General features: G+C 41.5%; 1 long non-coding RNA gene across 1 annotated transcript; it reads left to right on the top strand.

The window, feature by feature from the left end:
* The first annotated feature begins 6,168 nt into the window (after positions 1 to 6,168).
* LOC132250892 (uncharacterized) lies at positions 6,169 to 13,174 on the top strand. The gene is made up of 3 exons (XR_009462576.1): positions 6,169 to 6,649; positions 8,484 to 8,621; positions 11,694 to 13,174. It is a non-coding gene; the product is annotated as an uncharacterized LOC132250892 (long non-coding RNA).
* Positions 13,175 to 17,763: the final 4,589 nt, after the last annotated feature.

Below are 17,763 nucleotides of genomic sequence, written 5' to 3'. Positions count from 1 at the left end.
ACACGCCAGAGGGCAGGGAACAGCTGCAGGCAGACCTGGATAGGTTGGACAAGTGGGCAGAAAACAACAGGATGCAGTTCAACAAGGAGAAATGCAAAGTGCTGCACCTAGGGAGGAAAAATGTCCAGCACACCTACAGCCTAGGGAAAGACCTGTTGGGTGGCACAGAGGTGGAAAGGTATCTTGGAGTCCTAGTGGACTCCAAGATGAACATGAGCTGGCAGTGTGACAAAGCCATCAAAAAAGCCAATGGCACTTTATTGTGCATCAGCAGATGCATGACGAATAGGTCCAAGGAGGTGATACTTCCCCTCTATCAGGCGCTGGTCAGACCGCAGCTGGAGTACTGCATGCAATTCTGGGCGCCACACTTCAAGAAGGATGCGGATAACCTGGAGAGGGTCCAGAGAAGGGCAACTCGTATGGTCAAGGGCCTGCAGACCAAGCCCTACGAGGAGAGACTAGAGAAACTGGACCTTTTCAGCCTCCGCAAGAGAAGGTTGAGAGGCGACCTTGTGGCTGCCTATAAGTTCATCACGGGGGCACAGAAGGGAATTGGTGAGTATTTATTCACCAAGACGCCCCCGGGGGTTACAAGAAACAATGGCCACAAGCTAGCAGAGAGCAGATTTAGATTGGACATTAGGAAGAACTTCTTCACAGTTCGAGTGGCCAGGGTCTGGAACGGGCTCCCAAGGGAGGTGGTGCTCTCCCCTACCCTGGGGGTCTTCAAGAGAAGGTTAGATGAGTATCTAGCTGGGGTCATCTAGACCCAGCACTCTTTCCTGCTTATGCAGGGAATCGGACTCGATGATCTATTGAGGTCCCTTCCGACCCTAACATCTATGAATCTATGAATCTATATGTGAAGGGGAATAAATTATGCCAGTTTAAACATCTATGTAGATATAGATATATCAGTATAACTGAGTCCACACAAGACTTTGTACTGATTCCGCTATTTTGATAGAAAATGAGACTTGTATCTACAATATTATGTTGGCCCAAAAACTGTGTGTGGACCAGGCCTCCAATTTCTGCTTCATGGGAGCAGAATCTCTTAACATCCTTGTAGTCCCGAGCCATGTTTGAATACAGGGCATAGTTATGTTGATGGTGCCTTGGTTTCAAGTGCATTTTCCACACACTGAAAGGTTGTGTTCGAGATGAGCGATGTCAAATGTTGCGTGATTCCCACAACAACATTAACAGTATAAAAGAGGATTCTGTTTCAATGGATGCCTAACCTTCCACCCTCCTCTTTTTTCTGCATTTGTATTGAAGATTTGTCCCTAATTGGTACCCAAGGGTGCACAGTTAGATCATTTTCTCTTAAAAATAGGCTACTTCTTTCTAGCCCAGTGAGAGCAGCTTACTATGGACTTAATTCAGACAATTTCATTTTTTAAATTACTGTAACTGCTCCAGTGGAATCTCTCTGTTACAGATATATGATTATTTTACTTTCTGATTTTTATGGCCACTCTAGGGTGAAAAAAGAAACTTCATGCCTTTAAAATTAAACAGAACTTTACAATTTAAACATTGACAATGAACATCTGATTAGAGTACAGAATACCTCTTTGTACAAGATTTAGTTTAGGCTATTGTATTTTTTCCTAATGCTTAACTTTAAGATTTAAAGATAAATACTGTTAAAAGCAGCTTTTGAAATATGGACTCCTGACCACAGTTGATTTTTGTTAGGCAAGGGGCAACCTTTAACCTGTAAGAGAGTTACATATTTACAGTCTGCTTTCACAATAAAAAGTTAATAGTAAGTTTGCTAACCAATTAATTTGTATTCTATAATATGTAACATTCAGGAACAGCCTAGAGGTCTTTTAACTTAAAATGTTGGCATATGCAATTAAAAAGACCCCCTATCCATGAACGAGATGTGCCCCCAGCAGGAGCATGGCAGTGATAAGTGGGAGTTCCCACAGATGCTGTCGGCGGTGGGGTGGGGGGAGAGGATGTAGCGAGTGCTGACCAGGGGTCGGCGACCACCTGCAGACACCACTGGCAGCATTGGCAGTGGCCAGCAGCGATTTGCGGACCACTCACAGATGCTGCCAGCAGCTGCCCACAGGTGCCACTGGCAGAGTTGGAGGTTCCTCTTTGTAGGGGGTACACCTGCAACTGCGTGCACCCCCTACTCATTGCCCCTGCCCCTAGCAATGTGATTTGCTCTGACTATGAGGGTGGTCAGGCATTAGAGCAGATGACCTAGAGAGGCTGTGGAATCTATATCCTTGGAAACTTTCAAAAGCAAGTTAGACACACTTGGCTGGGATGGTTTAGTCAGGGATGATCCTGCCTTGAACAGGGGGTTGGACTAGCTGACTTTATGAGGTCCCTTCCATCCCTACTTTCCTATAATCCCATCATCCTATGACTTTTTGTAAGTGCTAAGAATTCCTTAAGTAGAATAAGTTGTTATACCACTTTAAGGGTGGAGCAGCAGCTGTACTGGTTTGTTTCCCAAGGTCTATATCAGATCATAGTGTATTGGGCCATCTCCTAAGTTGCTGATGCAGCGTAACTCCCTTGACTTCATTGAAAGACACTGCTGAGCTGAATTTCTGGCCCACTGTCTGAAGGCATATATACTGGGGTGATGCATGTCTAGGTCCCATTTATGTAGGCAGCAAATAAAGAACTTCAATTTTGTCTTTAATTTTTATCTCTGTAATGCTACAGTGGAGGTGGCAAGGTGAGAGGTGTCAAGGCATCTGTCCTGATCTCAGCTGTGCTGGTATGTACTCAGAGGTGTGACAAGTTGTCATTTTCTGGTTTATGGGAAAAGTGATTTGTAAACTCGGCCCTCAACCTTGCCAGGTTATTTGCTGGGTTTGGATGTAGAAGTGTGCTTGCTTTCCTAGTAAATATCATGGCAATTCAATGCAGAATGTACTTGGGGGCATTATGATTGAACCATTTAGAAGTGTTGTAAGATGGATACATTAGAAGTACTTGAATATGTGACTGTTATAGGCCATTCACTACAATATTGAAATATATTGGGTATTCTTAAATCACAGATTTAAATTAGAAGTTTGTATTTTGCCTGAGACTTTCTTAAACATTCCAAAAGAAATCCCAAAACAAATAGAAAAGATTTTGCTTTTTAAAATAAGTAAAAATGTATATGAATTGCTACAATTACATCTAAGAAGTGGAATGCAAAAGCTGGTAAATGGTTATTTGTAACATGACAAGGTTGAATAAAACTAACTAATATAATGCTACTAATTTATATGCTGAATTCACGGTGACTCTTCCAATGTGTTACCTAAAAGCATTAATTTGATATTTAGTGCAATGTTGAATCGGTAGTCATTTGGTATTTAGAGTCAAAGCAGTGTCTACAGGTAACAGATAAATTCCACTGCAATTTATCATGTAAAGTTTAATTTGAATTTTTGCAGTCTCCAGCTTGCCTGCATTTAGTTCAACCTATCCAGTTGATATTGAAAAATCTTTCTGTTCTGAGGAAGTGGTATGAGATTGTCTGGAATTTTTGTGATGATAACTGTTAATTATACAGGTGCTATAAAATAATATGGTAACTGAACTAACAAGAAAAAGGTAATTACACAGTAACTCACTTTCCTGCTGCTATGTTATTGCTTGAAAACAGCATAATTGATGTGTGTCACCACTATGTACAGTCCCTAAAAGCACAGGTTTGATGCAAATGCATTTCTGTAAGAGGTCCCCACTGCATGCTATTCTTACATTGTAAATGGATGCTTAGACAGCAATGCGTCTCCACTTGGCCCTTGACCAAAACTTTGCAAAGCTTGTGAAAATATCCCCTCTTTAATCAACTGAATGTCACTGGAGTTTGCCACCTTTGACCATTTCCACATTCTTGGCACAAAGGAGAATTCATCCTCGTTCTAGAAGATTACACAGCATTACGGCTGCTCTCTCTGAGGATTAGCATGTTTCTGGACAACTTTTTCTAAAGAAATCATTACTGTGTAGGGGGGGATCAATTTTTTTCACCTTGCATACTGCAGCTTCCCTGACTATTGCTTCACCCCTCTCCAAAACTACTGCTTCAGAAAATCATTGCTTCTGCTGCTCTGGGATTCACAGACTTGTGTTTCTTTTCTACCAGACAGAGGACTACCTGTACTACTGCAGCTACCATTTCATCACAGCTTTGTATCTGGAATTCACATGGAGGCTCAGAACAAGCATGTTGTAATCCACAAGGTGGTATGATTGCTTCCACACTCTGGATAGCAATCCTCTATGTGCATATGTTGTAGATTTGCTGAGGGTCCTGCCACTTGTTCAACTTGTTGTTGCTCTTTATGGGATTAAAGGCCCAGGAGTGAGAGGGCAACTTAGTCTTCTTTCCTTTATTTGGCTTGTTGAGGCAGGTGCCAGGTTCCCACACTGTCAAATAGTTCTGTGATGAGGTTGGTTCTTAAGTAGGAACTGGCTTCCAAGACATATGTCAGAAAGTGACAGCCTTCAGCTACTGGTGCCCTGGACTGAATGTCAACTGATTAAAATCTCTTGAGCTTTTTGGTCCGTCCATTTGGTCTGTCTAAAAGCCTTCACAACAAAGCACCTAAGCATTGCTGTCATCTTCCTGGTTAGGCTAAAAGTTTGAATACCTCTCATACAAGAAATGAACTTAGAACTTCAGAAAGCCACAAATGGCCCCTTCAAACATTTTGAGAAACTCAGGAAATTGGAAACTTTGGAAATTCAGTATTCATATGCCCAGGTAATTTTAGGTGCTAATTTGAAATATTGGCTTCAATTTTAGGAGCAAACAACATAAACATACTTCTGCATTATAGGATGGCCACATGTGCTGTGAAGTGCTACATCAGTTTCACTTATTGGGATATAAGATTTCCTGCTATAACCTGACAATTCCAAGAAGCAAATACAAACCTCTGAAAAAAGAAAGAATTGGAAGGGCCCTAGAAGGTAAAACAGAGTTGTAGGGAAGGTTGAAGTACAACTCTAGGGCAACATTTTAGGTTGGGACATGTAGTTCAACCACAGTAATTAATTATCTGCGTACAGATGCATGTTAGTTAAGGGCATGCTGTAAAGTTCCCCATAGTGCTCTCAGGCAGATGTAGTGCTTTGAAGTACAGAATCATCGCTGGATCTTCTGCTGCTGTTGCATTGGAGCCAAGGCCTGGAATATGTGTACAGGACATTTAGGGGAAAATTGTCTTTTTGTCATTTTGGGCTGGAAAATGGAAATGCTGCTCTGGTAGATCCATTACCTGAGGGTGGCACAAAGAGCTAGGGGGGTGGTAAATGCTTTTCACTTCAGTAAAAAAAATGTGAAGGCATCTATTTTTAACAGTATGAAAGACAACATGGGCTTAAGTCCATGTATTTGAGGTCTGTATTACATATCCTCAGTTCAGCCCACTCAAACCTGTTTTAGTGGACGTCATGCAAGGTGCTGGGTTGAGAAGGTGGGGAATTCACCCAGGGATAGGGTGTAAGGTTCCAAGCCTGCCTAAATCTTTGTAGAAGGGGCACAGGATGCTAAATCAGCCCAAGAAGTTGGAGCACTAATCAGCAAGGTAGGTTTGCTGATGGTGTGCATGACCTCCTAGTGCATAAACTATTCCAGCTGGTGGGATTCTTACCAGGCAAAAGACAGGTTAAAAATTATTCATACCTGAGAGAAGTTTCAAGGGGTAAGTGGCAATAATCTCATTCTATCCTCCTTTGGCATAAATCATTCTTTTGTTACTACTTCAGGCACATGAGCTCCATAGCTCTTTCCATCTGGAACACTCTCAAGGACAGATTAAAGCTAAGTAGGCTCTGCATCTAGCAAAAGTTTCTTGCTTCAAATTTTCAAACACGTTCCACAGTTAGCTTTCTTTAGCCTGGACCTGGCGACATTTTTCTTAGGCACTTTCCTTCAGCCTGTTGTTCCTGCTCTTTGATCTCAGTGCTGTCCTTTCCAGTTGTATGTTGCTGTGGCAAGGCATTAGGGGGTGCTATCTCCCTAGACCTTGTGGAATTCTAGGCAGATTTACAGCAGGGTGCAGATTTTTTTTTAATTAATTTATTTTTCTTAGGTTTTTTCCTGGCTTTCTTCCTGCAGGAAGTCATAAACTGCTAACTTGCCTTTTGTGAAGCCTCAGATAGCAACATTAGCCACCCCTTAGCAAAGCTGGGATCCTGCAAATAGAAGGGAAAGAACCAAAAGAATGATTCTGTGGGTTGTGCTGAGGGACTTGAAAGTTATGGCAGAAATGGGGTGAAGGTCAAAGTGAAACTTATCTTTGCACTAGAGACAAAGCTGACAGCACAAGGCTGCATGAGGCTGAAAGGTTGCTGAGTGCTCTGTGCAGGGGTATGGATTGGGAGGGCTATCTGGTACTCTAGGTCTTGGTTTTGGGTAGCTGAGAAAAATGAATACTCCAAAGAAGACTTCAAGCAGCAAAACGTGGAAAAATTCTTATACAGTATAGGTGCAAGGAGAAAGACCTCCTGAAGCAGAACCAGAAGATGGAAGGAGGAAGAAAAGCAAGTGAAAGACCCAGAGGAGGAAGTGGAAGAAGGAAGAGAGGTTGTAGCAGGGGCAAGAGACTGATAAAAAGGTGTCTTTGTATGTAAAAAGAGAAGTTAGTGGTCTGGAGAGGTAAGACATAAGATTGAAACCATGGTTATGGGGAGGGTGGAGTGCTAGAAGCAAATGAGAGAGCCAGAAAAGGAAGAAAAACAGGTGAGAGAGAGGGGTTATGAGTACACCACAGTTTAAGCTAGCTTGAGTATTGCAAGAAGTATAACCACACCTGCACAGAACTCAGTTGAGGCCAAGCAACCTGCTTGATGTCTTGGTGGGGGAGGGAGGTTGTACTGCTGAGCTCTGTGCTGCTGTGGCTATATTTTTAGCAGTCCCTGAGTGAGCAAAGATACATATATCCAAATTGCAGGCACACTTATGGATTGCAGCACATAGTAGAAAAGAGTTAAATGGAAAAGGAAGAACAAGAAAAAACCAGATAGCATGCTGTTCCTTTAAGAGTTATAAAAAGCTTAGTGCCAAAATGCTATTCCCCCTACATATGCAATATGCTTGATTTTTATTCAATATAATGAGGACGGTTATGGAGGGTGAGTGTGTAGGATGGTGAGAAGGACAGGACTCCTACAGAAGGGTGGGGATACTTTTAGTAGGTAAGGAGGGGAACTTTTAAGGTGTCTGCTCTTCATAAGATTGATTATGGCTTTTTTTTAAATACATACGTGATAGGAAACCCTCAACCATACTTGCAGAGGGGGAGGGGACTCTGATGCATGCATGTTTGCATTTTAAAAGGCCTTACCTTGTTGAAATAGCAAGCTGTTCTGTGCCTCAAATTCTAGATAAATATCAAATGAGCTTATGTTTTTTGGCACAGAATGAACAGGCCATTATTTATCAGACCTTGTACTGGTATGTGAGGAAGAGGTATGAAGAGCGCTTCCTTTCCCTGGTGCTCCTGTCCAGGGAGCAAAGGTAGTGTGCGAAGTAATGCCTCCATGGTCAGGGATGATTGGAAGAGGATCCACCCTGACCTCAGAGCCTTCCAGCTGCTTCCTTGTTGGCTGCCAGCCTGGCTGCACACTTTGGGAGCAGGTGTTACCCTATGTATGCCAGTCTATGTCCTGTTTGCCCCTGGGCTTAATTCTGTGCATCCACCCTTTTCCTTAGACTTTATACTAATTTTTCACAAGGATGTCTGGGTCCCCTGTCTGTCCTCACCTTCCTGTGTGTACTTACCCTATTCATTCTTCTCTTTGAAAACTCAGGAGAGTTTTCACATAAGACACACACCTTGTTTTTAAAAGGCAGAATAAAGAAAAAAAGACATGTCCTTGTAGTAAGTATTGTAACTAAGTAGAGCACTAGGGGGCCAAGCCTGCTCATTGTTCTGTTCCCTATAAATCACATACAGACTTACTTTTGATTTTGCATGGCAGGAATTTAAGTAACAGAAATTGCTGTTACCATATTTCCTCACTTATAATGTGCACCCCAATTTCTAGCACTATTTTTGGGGGAAAGGTGCATAAGGCATGCAAGGAAATATGGTATTTTATAGATCAAATTTCATCCTGTGACTGTAAGTTGTTTAGAGGCCAATGTTGGAAAACAAACTATAAACCTCACTAAGGCTGTCTTGTGATTTTAATTAACATTTGTAAGTTATTTATGATCCTCAGATGAAAGGTACTGTAGAAGTGTAAATAGGTGAAACACAGCAAAAGTAATTTAAAGTAAGGGACTTGTTTAGCAGCTGTTCTATCAGACAGCAAATACACAAGGAGAGACCTCTGACAAATAATGTAATGCCTTTAAATTTTGAAGGTTTGATCAGCTGAGCAGAGTAAGGCCCTGTACTCAACTCCAGGGTATTTGTCTATTTCCTTTTTGTATATAATGCAACAACTTTTTAACAATGCACGTGCACACTTCCAAAATTCCACAGAATGTTTTAGGGATCAATGGATTCAACACTTTGGATTGTGGTGACAACTGGAAAAAGCCTGATTCAGAGGAAAACCAGGACTCCAGAACCACTTTCTCCTGCTGGTGGCGGAATATTTATGGTGCTGCCATCTGTGGGGTAGGTATAAGGACAGCTATTTAACTTGCTATGTGGGAAGATTGGTTGCATCTGAAGTCTAACAAAAATAAGAGTGTTTGACAAGAAAGATTTGGGGAGGAAGTGGGGATTTGCGGTGGGGATGGAGTGAGGAGGGAAGCAGCAGAGGCTAGAGGCATGAAGTAATGTTCAGAGAAAGCAGGAACCTATAGAGGATTTGGAGGCTAGTTGTGGTACTGGAGGAGTCAGCAGGAACTGGGAAGGAAAGGTGGTAGTGCAAGACCTGGAAGCAGTAAGGGAAGTGAGTGGGTAGTGAAGAGCAAGAACTGTTTATTAACAAATCTTATGCTTCCTGGAGTGTAGGGAGAAGGAGAGGAGAATAAGCATAGGTGATTGATGAAAGAAGGAGGTGGTGTGAATTTCTGGGATTGGGGGAGGGTAGAGGGGTCCAGGTTCAGGAGTCACTGAAGGAAAAAGACAAAACACCTCTGACAACAGGGACATGGGGACATCTGTAACATACACTTCTAGTCTCCCTTCCCCTGCACATTGGTTCTGCCTCAACAAATTTTAGTAGGCAGAGAAATATTTCTGGTGGCCTCCACTGTTCACTGCACATCACAGCAAACAGCATCATATGGTGTGTTCTCTTTCCCTCTCTGATTGGCTCCACAGTTCTGCCTGAAGAAGGAACACAGTATACCACTGCCTAATTTCAAGTATTTGTTCAAACATAAATTTCAAAGAATAGAGGTGAAATGTTTATCATATCACATGAGTACTCTGAGGATCACACAGTTCATAAAGAGTCCTTGCCTGACCTACATGCTTTGGCTGCTGTCCTGCAAATTCTAGCACTGTATTAACTGCTCAGTGGCTAGGGATAGACATTCAAAAAGCCTGAGCCTGAATTGATTAATTCTTTGCAGGCTAGTTTAACTGGCTGAACTGGTTTGAAACTGGACAGACATTCACTCTGGACTGAGGAAATTCAGGCACATGCCTGCAGTGGCTCAGGCTAGAAGCTAGGAGGCACTAGAGCAGCCCTTCCTTCCCTTTTGCAGGGAGCTGAGCTGAGTGGGGCATGGCCAGGCCTCAGCAGGACTCATTAGGGATGTCTGCCTGTATGGTTGCATGCTTTTCCCTGCTGGCTGCTCAAGGGGTTGGAGTGTTGCCAGCCCCCAGCCCTGGGATAGCACTCTGAGGCAAGGGAGGGAGTGCAGTGCATGCATCTGTTGATGATACAGAGCTTTTCAATCTCCCTCCCTGCTTTGTCATACTGTCTGCAGCAAACTGACAGATGAGGGGGGCACGGGGAAGCCAGCAGACCCTGCAAGTCTGTGCCGAGCTTCAGCCAGGGAGCAGAGGGGAAGGGCCAGCCCTGCTGTGGGGCAGAGAACCGACCCAGAGAGCACCCTGGAATGCTGGGGGACTCTTTAAACCAGCAAGGGGTCTGGGACAGACATTGCATAAACCAGTTTGAGCCAAATCAGTTAAGTCTGATACCTACTACATTCAACCAAGTTTATCTCAAACTGGTTTAAGTTATTTTTAAATGGGTTTATGTGCACTGAACATCTGTTCTGTTACAGGTTTAAACCAGTTTCTGATCACTTAAATCAGTTTATGTGCAATGTCTGTCCCTAACTAGTGTGAGCAGCCCCACTGATGTTCATGAGAAACCTAAAAGCTTTCACAGAAAGCTTAAGCAGTTGGTGAATTGGGGCTTTTGCACACTGACCACTATTTGCATATCTAAAAAGTCTTCCTTGTAAATCAGTTCCAAGAAGTAATAATTTCAGTGAGCTTACAACTGAAAGAAGTGTAGGACGTAATTCTCAGGCTCTTTTATGCAGCTGTGCCTCTCACTCAAGTCAACTGGAAGTTTGATATCCCTAAAAAACAGGATTCCCTATGCTTTACTATCTGGAATGTATTGTTTGTAATTAAAAAGGCACAATACCCCTAGTGAGAAGGAAGTCCCTTTTATTTCTTGGCTGTAAGGATGCCACATGAAATGGCACAAACAGTGTAGGTTGGATGGCACACAAATAATGAAGGGATTTTATTTTGCAAAAACAACTGGGATGTCTATTAATATAATTACAGCCTAAAGTAGCCAAGAATTTTTGGGTCAGTCTGGCAGAACATTCCCACTGTTTTGTGGTTAACAGAAGGAGATAGAATCATATAAAATGTGGGTTGGAAGGGACCTCAGGAGGTCATCTAGTCCAACCCCCTGCTCAAAGCAGGACTATCCCCACCTAGATCATCCCAGCTAAGGCTTTGTCTAGCTGGGTCATAAAAACCTCCAAGGATGTAGATTCCACCACCTCTCTGGGGAACCTGTTAGAGGGTTACCTGCTTTACTACCCTCCTAGTGAGAATTTTTCTGAATATCTAACCTAAACTTGCTGCAACTTGAGACCATTGCTCTTTGTTCTGTCATCTGAGAACAGTCCAGCTCCATCTTCTTTGGAACCCCACTTCAGCTAGCTGAGGGCTGCTATTATTATCACCTCTCAGTCCTCTCTTCTCTGAACGAAATAAACACAGGTCCCTCAACCTTTCCTCAGAAGTCATGTGCCCCAGTTCCCTTACCATTTCTGTTGCTCTCTGCTGGAGACTCTGCAATTTGTCCACATCCTTTCTGCAGTGGGAGCCCCAAAACTGAACATAGTACTCCAAATGTGGTCTCACCAGTGCAGAATAAAGGGGAATAATCACTTCCACTGACCTGCTGGTAACACTGCTACCAATGCAGCCCAGTATGCCGTTAGCCTTCTTGGCAACAAGGGCACACTGTTGGCTCATATTCAGCTTATTGTCCACTATAACCCCCAGGTCCTTTTCTGCAGGGCTGCTGCCCAGCCAGTCAGTCCTCAGCCTGTACCTATGCATGGGATTGTCCTGTCCTAAGTACAGGACTTTGCACTTGTCCTTATCAAACCTCATGGGATTTTTTTTGGTCCAATCCTCCAATTTGTCTAGGCGTCTCTGAGCCCTAACACTATCCTCCAGTGTATCTACTACTCCCTCCATCTTGGTGTCATCTGCAAACTTACTGAGGGTGCACTCTATGCCATCTTTCAGGTTGTTAATGAAGATATTGAACAAAAACCAGCAGCAGGACCAAACCCTGGTGCACTCCAATTGATACCAGCTGCCAACTAGACATCAAGTCATTGACTGCTACCGTCTGACCCCAATGATCCAGCCAGTTTTCTGTCTACCTTACAGTCCCTTCATCCAACCTGTACTTCCTTAGCTTGCCTGCAAGAATGTTGTGGGAGACCACATGTTCCACTGCACAGTATTAACATGCATTTCCTTTAAAAATTAAGGAAGATTCTAATGTTTGAAATGTTTGAAATTTGCATGTGCCCCTCTGTAAATGTAAAATTGCAAGACAGCTGGAGGAGGAGAAGAAAGAGGAGGAGGAGGAAGGGGTTTTGTACTGCACAATACTGCTGTTTCCTTTGCTACTGGAACATAACTGAATTCTCAGACTGCATAAGAAAGAATGGCTTTTTAGGGCACATCTTGGGTGCTCACAAAGCAATGCTCATAAAAGACATTGCTGGGGGCGCATTGCATTTCATCTTTCTGTTGAAATTGGGAGGCCTTGTGCTGTTAGCAGGCAGCTGCATTAAGGGTTTCATACGTAACTTCAGGACACTGGACACACAATGCACAAAACACAAACACTTTTAATGTTTGTTTTCCCTATGTGTAACATTCACAAGAAGGGGCCAGGTTTTCCTGTGCCTACTGGCAAATGCTCTTGAAAAGAAGGTCTGGATTAGACTCCTTCACCTTAGGCTGTCATTTTTGGGATCAACACGAATGTTGTGTCCTTTGGGGGAAAAGAGATCAAGACACTGCTTCATCTGGTTCTGGAGTGATTCTTGTGGCAGGGATTAGGACTCCTTTGTTGATAGGCTTCTAAGGGAAGCTCCATACAAACCTCCTTGCATTGAAGGGTGCTAGGGAAGGAAAGCAGAACATACTATGGAGACCAGAAAAACTAAAAGATAGGTGAAGTCCATCAATCTATTTATTCCACAGTGTGAATAGCCATATCACGCAAAAAAGCAGGCTTCAGAATAAGATAATTAGCTAATTAGTATGCTCATCACCATCAGGTGCTTCATATCCAAGCAGTAGAGTTCAAGGAGACTTGTTAAACTGGTCTCTGGTAGCATTTTTACTGTCTGCAGGTTCACAGACTGCAGGCTGCACAGTTTGCCACTTGACACCCAAAAACCTGTGGTAGTGCCTACTTCAGTATAAGTCCAGTGTTTATTGTCAGTGGAAATGTGTCTATGACTACCATATAATGGCTTAATATAATTAGAAATTGAAGGGAGAAATGATGTATCCTTTTTTTTAAAGTAAGAAAAATATTTCCTTTCAAGAGTTAGATAAACAGCAACACAACATGTGTGGTTCTGGTTTGGTTTAAAAGATGCACACAAAATGTAGGAGACAGTAGAAATAGCCAGATAGGTAGGTTTTAGATTGTAATTCCTTGCCTTGCCCTGACCCTCCATTAAAGAGGTTCCTTAACTTCACTGCTGCAAAGTTGTGTGGTATCTTTTTAAATTAGCATTTTTATTTGAAGCTCTGGAATGCTCAGGCAGTATGTGTTTTAATCTTTCTTAAATGTCTGTTGTTAAAGAGAAGTGAAACTAAAATATTTTTGGGGGGTAGATTTATATTCTTCAGAGGCGTGTGTGTGTGGGAGGGGGGAATCCTAGTATTGTCTGTCCCTTGAACAAACTCTTTGTTTCAAATAACTGGCAGATCTGGTTTGTGTTTGTATTACTTTTACATATGTTCATTGGGGGAATGTTTTATGAACATTTTTATAGATAAGAGTAATTTATAATTCTTCTCAAAGTTTCCTAACATGTAGCGTGCACATGCATGTTACTAGGAGCATGCATGGAAGAAACTTATTTTCATTTTATTATATTTTGAAAACAAGACCAAAGAAGTCTTAGAACTTGGCTGTTTGTTATGTGTTTAGTGCCACATAGGAGAATCCAAGGAATTTCAAAACCTAAATACTATCAAGATCAGGGCTTCAGTACCTAGGATAATGATTATAGCTATTGGCAGGATTCTGATTTGTGTGAATGGATGAATGAATAGAAGTCTCATACAACATACTTCTAGGAGTCAGAAAAACACAAGTATATTGAATGCTAGTTAACAGAGTAGTAACACTATTACAGTCTGGAAAAGAGGAATGTTTGTTTTTCCTGTGAGTTAAAATAATTTCTAGTATAACTTTTTCTAAAGTTCGTGTTGTTTATATCAGGGATGACTTTGGTTCTAAAACCTGTAACCCAGAAGATTTTAACACCACACTTTCATGGATTTAAGAGTTTACACAGTTAAATTTTACACACACACACAAACATTTGCTTTTTTTAAACATTGGACTATTTATGCCTTGATTTATAATAGTTATTTAAAATTAAATATGAATAAGAAATGTTTAATACATATTGTTTGGAAACATAGTGTTTGGGATGTAGTAAGTAGCAGGAACAGAAGAATTTCTGTGAAAGTGAACACTGTTTATAATTTCCCTTCAGTAAGAAGCTTTTAGAATTCTGTACAAAAAAAGTAACATTTCATTCTGAATTTTTCCATGAATGGCAAATGGGTCTTTAGTAACTAAACAATCCATAAACAGTTCTTGAGTGTGTATCTGTCTAACACTAATCTTTAAAATGAAGATGCAACAGAGACCCTGAATTTAGTGTATTTGTGTTTTTGTACAAGTTTCACTTCTTAAATACAGTGGTTGAACCAAATTGTGAGAACCAACCATGAATATAAAATCTGTGCTTACACTGATATTCCTTTTTTAAATATGAAATCTATCATCCCAAAACCTGTGCAAGATCTGCCTCTTTCAAGTGTATATGCAAGTTACAGCATCCTTTTAAAAAAATTAACTATACTCCTTGCTGTTTCAGTGAGATTTTTTAATGCAAGTTATTGACACAAATTTCTTCCCTACTGACTTATTTTAAAGCAACTTTTAGTTCCCCCATGTCTATTAAAAAAAGTCATATCATGTACAAACACATTCTTTATGTACATTTAAAAAAATCCTCTCTAGTATTGTTTTTCCAAATGTAAAATGTCTGTATGCACCACAGGCATGTTGTGGAGGTCTTTGACTCCAAAGGAGGGGGCTTGGGTACTTCCCATGAAATTCAGCCTGTTACACTACAACTATGCCTGGCCACTGTCAGTTTCTTTATTCTTGGATCTCTAGCTAATAACAAGGATTATACTCCAAATATGACTTTAGTCTAGCAACACAAATATATTGTAGTAAAATTTAGTTCAGTTCCAGAGTAAGTCAGGTCATAGTTGTTGCCACTCAGATTCCACTCCTTGCATGCTGTTGGTTTCTGTGAGTTAGGGCATGGAGAGGAAAACTTTGCTTCCTCCAGCTGCTGGGCCTGTGGTTCCTCTCTCTGTAGGAAATTCTGAAACAGAGGGGTGAAATCTAGTGTTCACTTTGCTCACACTGGTTAGACTGGGGGCTGCTAAGTATAGCAGACACCCCCACCCCCTCCCCCCATTATTTTACCAGTCCACACATCATTGGGAGTGACACACACACACATGGTTAGTTTAATAGGAAAGGTTTCCTAAATGAATCCTACAACCCCAAACAAGTTACAATCTTCTATTGATGCTTTAGCAGGCTCATTCTGTGACCAAGAGGAAGAGTGAGTAAGTTTAGTCCTTCCCACTGCCTTAATTGTGCAGTTCTCAAGATATTTAATTCTTTAGACCACTGTTTGTAACAATATTGTAATAAAAAGCAAAGGCATTCTGTTTTCTAACCTTTTGCACAGTCTTACTCGGCTGCCTCATTGTGCCCACAAGGCCTGTGGGTGAAGCATCGAGCAAAAGGTCAGCATGTTTTACTCTTTTCTTTGGATTTTGATTGTTAATGGACCATGGAAGAAGATCATTGTGACAAGATTCCTCCTGACATGGTGAAGATAATACCCCAGTGCAGTCATCTGTGATTTAAGTCTTGTGCCATTCTGAGTTAAGCAAAACATGAAGCCTGTCTGCATATTATACATGACCAGTGTTACTCGGGATTCTGTTACCCTTTATGTGATGGCTGTTTCAGCCAAAAGGATTTTTTGAGTGAATCAAGACATGCAGAAATATTCTTGATTCTCCTGCTGATAGTCATGAACACTAAACAACCTCCCTCAGGTCTCCCATCTTTTACTTTAAGCTTTTCAATGAAGAGCTATGAAAGACAAAAAAATTATGATAGGCCAAATCTTCTGAAGCTCTCAGCTTGATGGCTGTATTGCAGCTAGATGTAATAATGTTCATCTGTGTCTGAATGAGTTTGTATGGTTTAGATTTGGAACCCCTTGGCCCTTAGGGTGAGAAGTGCTCTTCCTTTGTCTGCTGTACAACCCACACAGATAACTCACCTTAAATGCTAATTGTAGAACCTAGAAGATAAGACTGATCCAAAAAAACCCAGCATCATAACAAGCATCATTTGGTAAGGTGCAGCCAGTTTTTTCCAGTGTCATTGTTTTTGTACCATGGCTAGGACTTTGATATCCAGTAGCCTTGGTAGGGATGATAGGAGCAAAGGAGTTTACCCAAGTGACCTATAATTGGCAGAAGAGAGGACAATAAAGCAGCAACATTTCTCCACCCTTAACTTTATAAAAGTCACCATGGGTTAAGTGTAAGCAATTCGGACACATTTATGAGTTTGGTGGGGAGAAGCTGAAGCTGAGGAAGAGCCATGTTATGCAGTATTGTTTGCCGGAAGACTCCTTGGGAAGATAGTGGAAGTTACTTCTGGGCCTGTCAGACTTACTTCTCATTGATTGTGCTCTGAGCTTTCAAGCTTCTTTTCATAGTATGTGCTCTGCAGCTAGAGATAAGGGACCTGTATGGCTATTAAATAAATAAATAAATAAATAAATAAATAAAGGGAATAAAAAACCTGGCAAGAGTGCTGACCCTACACACAGCTACTTTGAGATCTGAGGGGGTTTTCCATGTAGATTTCCTTATGAACTTTTCTAGGAATTTGGGGTGCTTTGAGCTTCTTTCAGGCCATAGCTATCTTGTTTGTTTATACTAGTATCAGAAATATTGGTGGAATCTTCTACTGTGCAAAACTATCCAAGAAGCTTCAAACAATCCACCTATATGTTACCTTTCTGTTTTCATTGTACAGCAGCACCTTTGTTTGTCAGTATTTTAGGCTGCCAGTGTCACTTCAAAGACATATAATATTTGTAACAGAATATAAAATATTTTGTCACCACCTGCCCCACCCCCATCTTTTTTTCCTGATTTTTCAAAAGGAAAGTTTGAATGTTAAGTGTAATACCCAATATCCCCCCTTTCACTTTAAGCCTTCAGGATATTATTATTATGTTTTACCTTGTCTTGCTTTGCTGGGAGGACAGGAGTAACAGCTTTCACAGCCCTTTGGGAGTCTCTTGCAAAGAAAGGCACTTTTATGAAGGCTGCAGCCCCATTTTTTAAAGGACCTTTGATGATCACCTTTGAACAGTCCTTCAGCTAACAAGTGGCTAAATTAGGAACGGATACTTTTAAGGAAAAAATAAAAGGAAAAAAAGCTCTCTGCCAATTTCTTCTTTTTTTTAAATGATATTTACTATAACAATATTAAAAAAAATCACAGTAAACACATTTTTTCTAACTATGTCGCCTTTAAGTTATTAGGGTGTGAGGAATTTCTTTTGCTTTTCATCTGTCAGGTTGGACTATGAGAAGGGGAAAATGGGATTCATAGTTCTGAAAAGTACTCCTTTCCTCCTGCCTTCAAACAGGAGGCTCAGCCATATCTTAGGAAAAGGGGACAGAGAGCCAGAGTTCCAGGATACCCATCATGGTTTTTACTGTGCTGCATTTCCCAATGCAGAATTAGCACCAATCTGCTAGGAAGGTGTGTTGCTAGCAGATCAAGAGAAGTGATTATTCCCCTCTGTTTGGCACTGGTGAGAGCACATCTGGAGTACTGTGTCCAGTTTTGGGCCCCCCACTACAGAAAGGATGTGGACCAATTGGAAAGAGTCCAGCGGAGGGCAACAAAAATGGTTAGGGAGCT

The sequence above is a fragment of the Alligator mississippiensis genome, chromosome 5, assembly GCF_030867095.1.
Source record: "Alligator mississippiensis isolate rAllMis1 chromosome 5, rAllMis1, whole genome shotgun sequence".
Taxonomy (NCBI): domain Eukaryota; kingdom Metazoa; phylum Chordata; order Crocodylia; family Alligatoridae; genus Alligator; species Alligator mississippiensis.
This window is presented reverse-complemented; position numbering and strand designations above follow the sequence as displayed.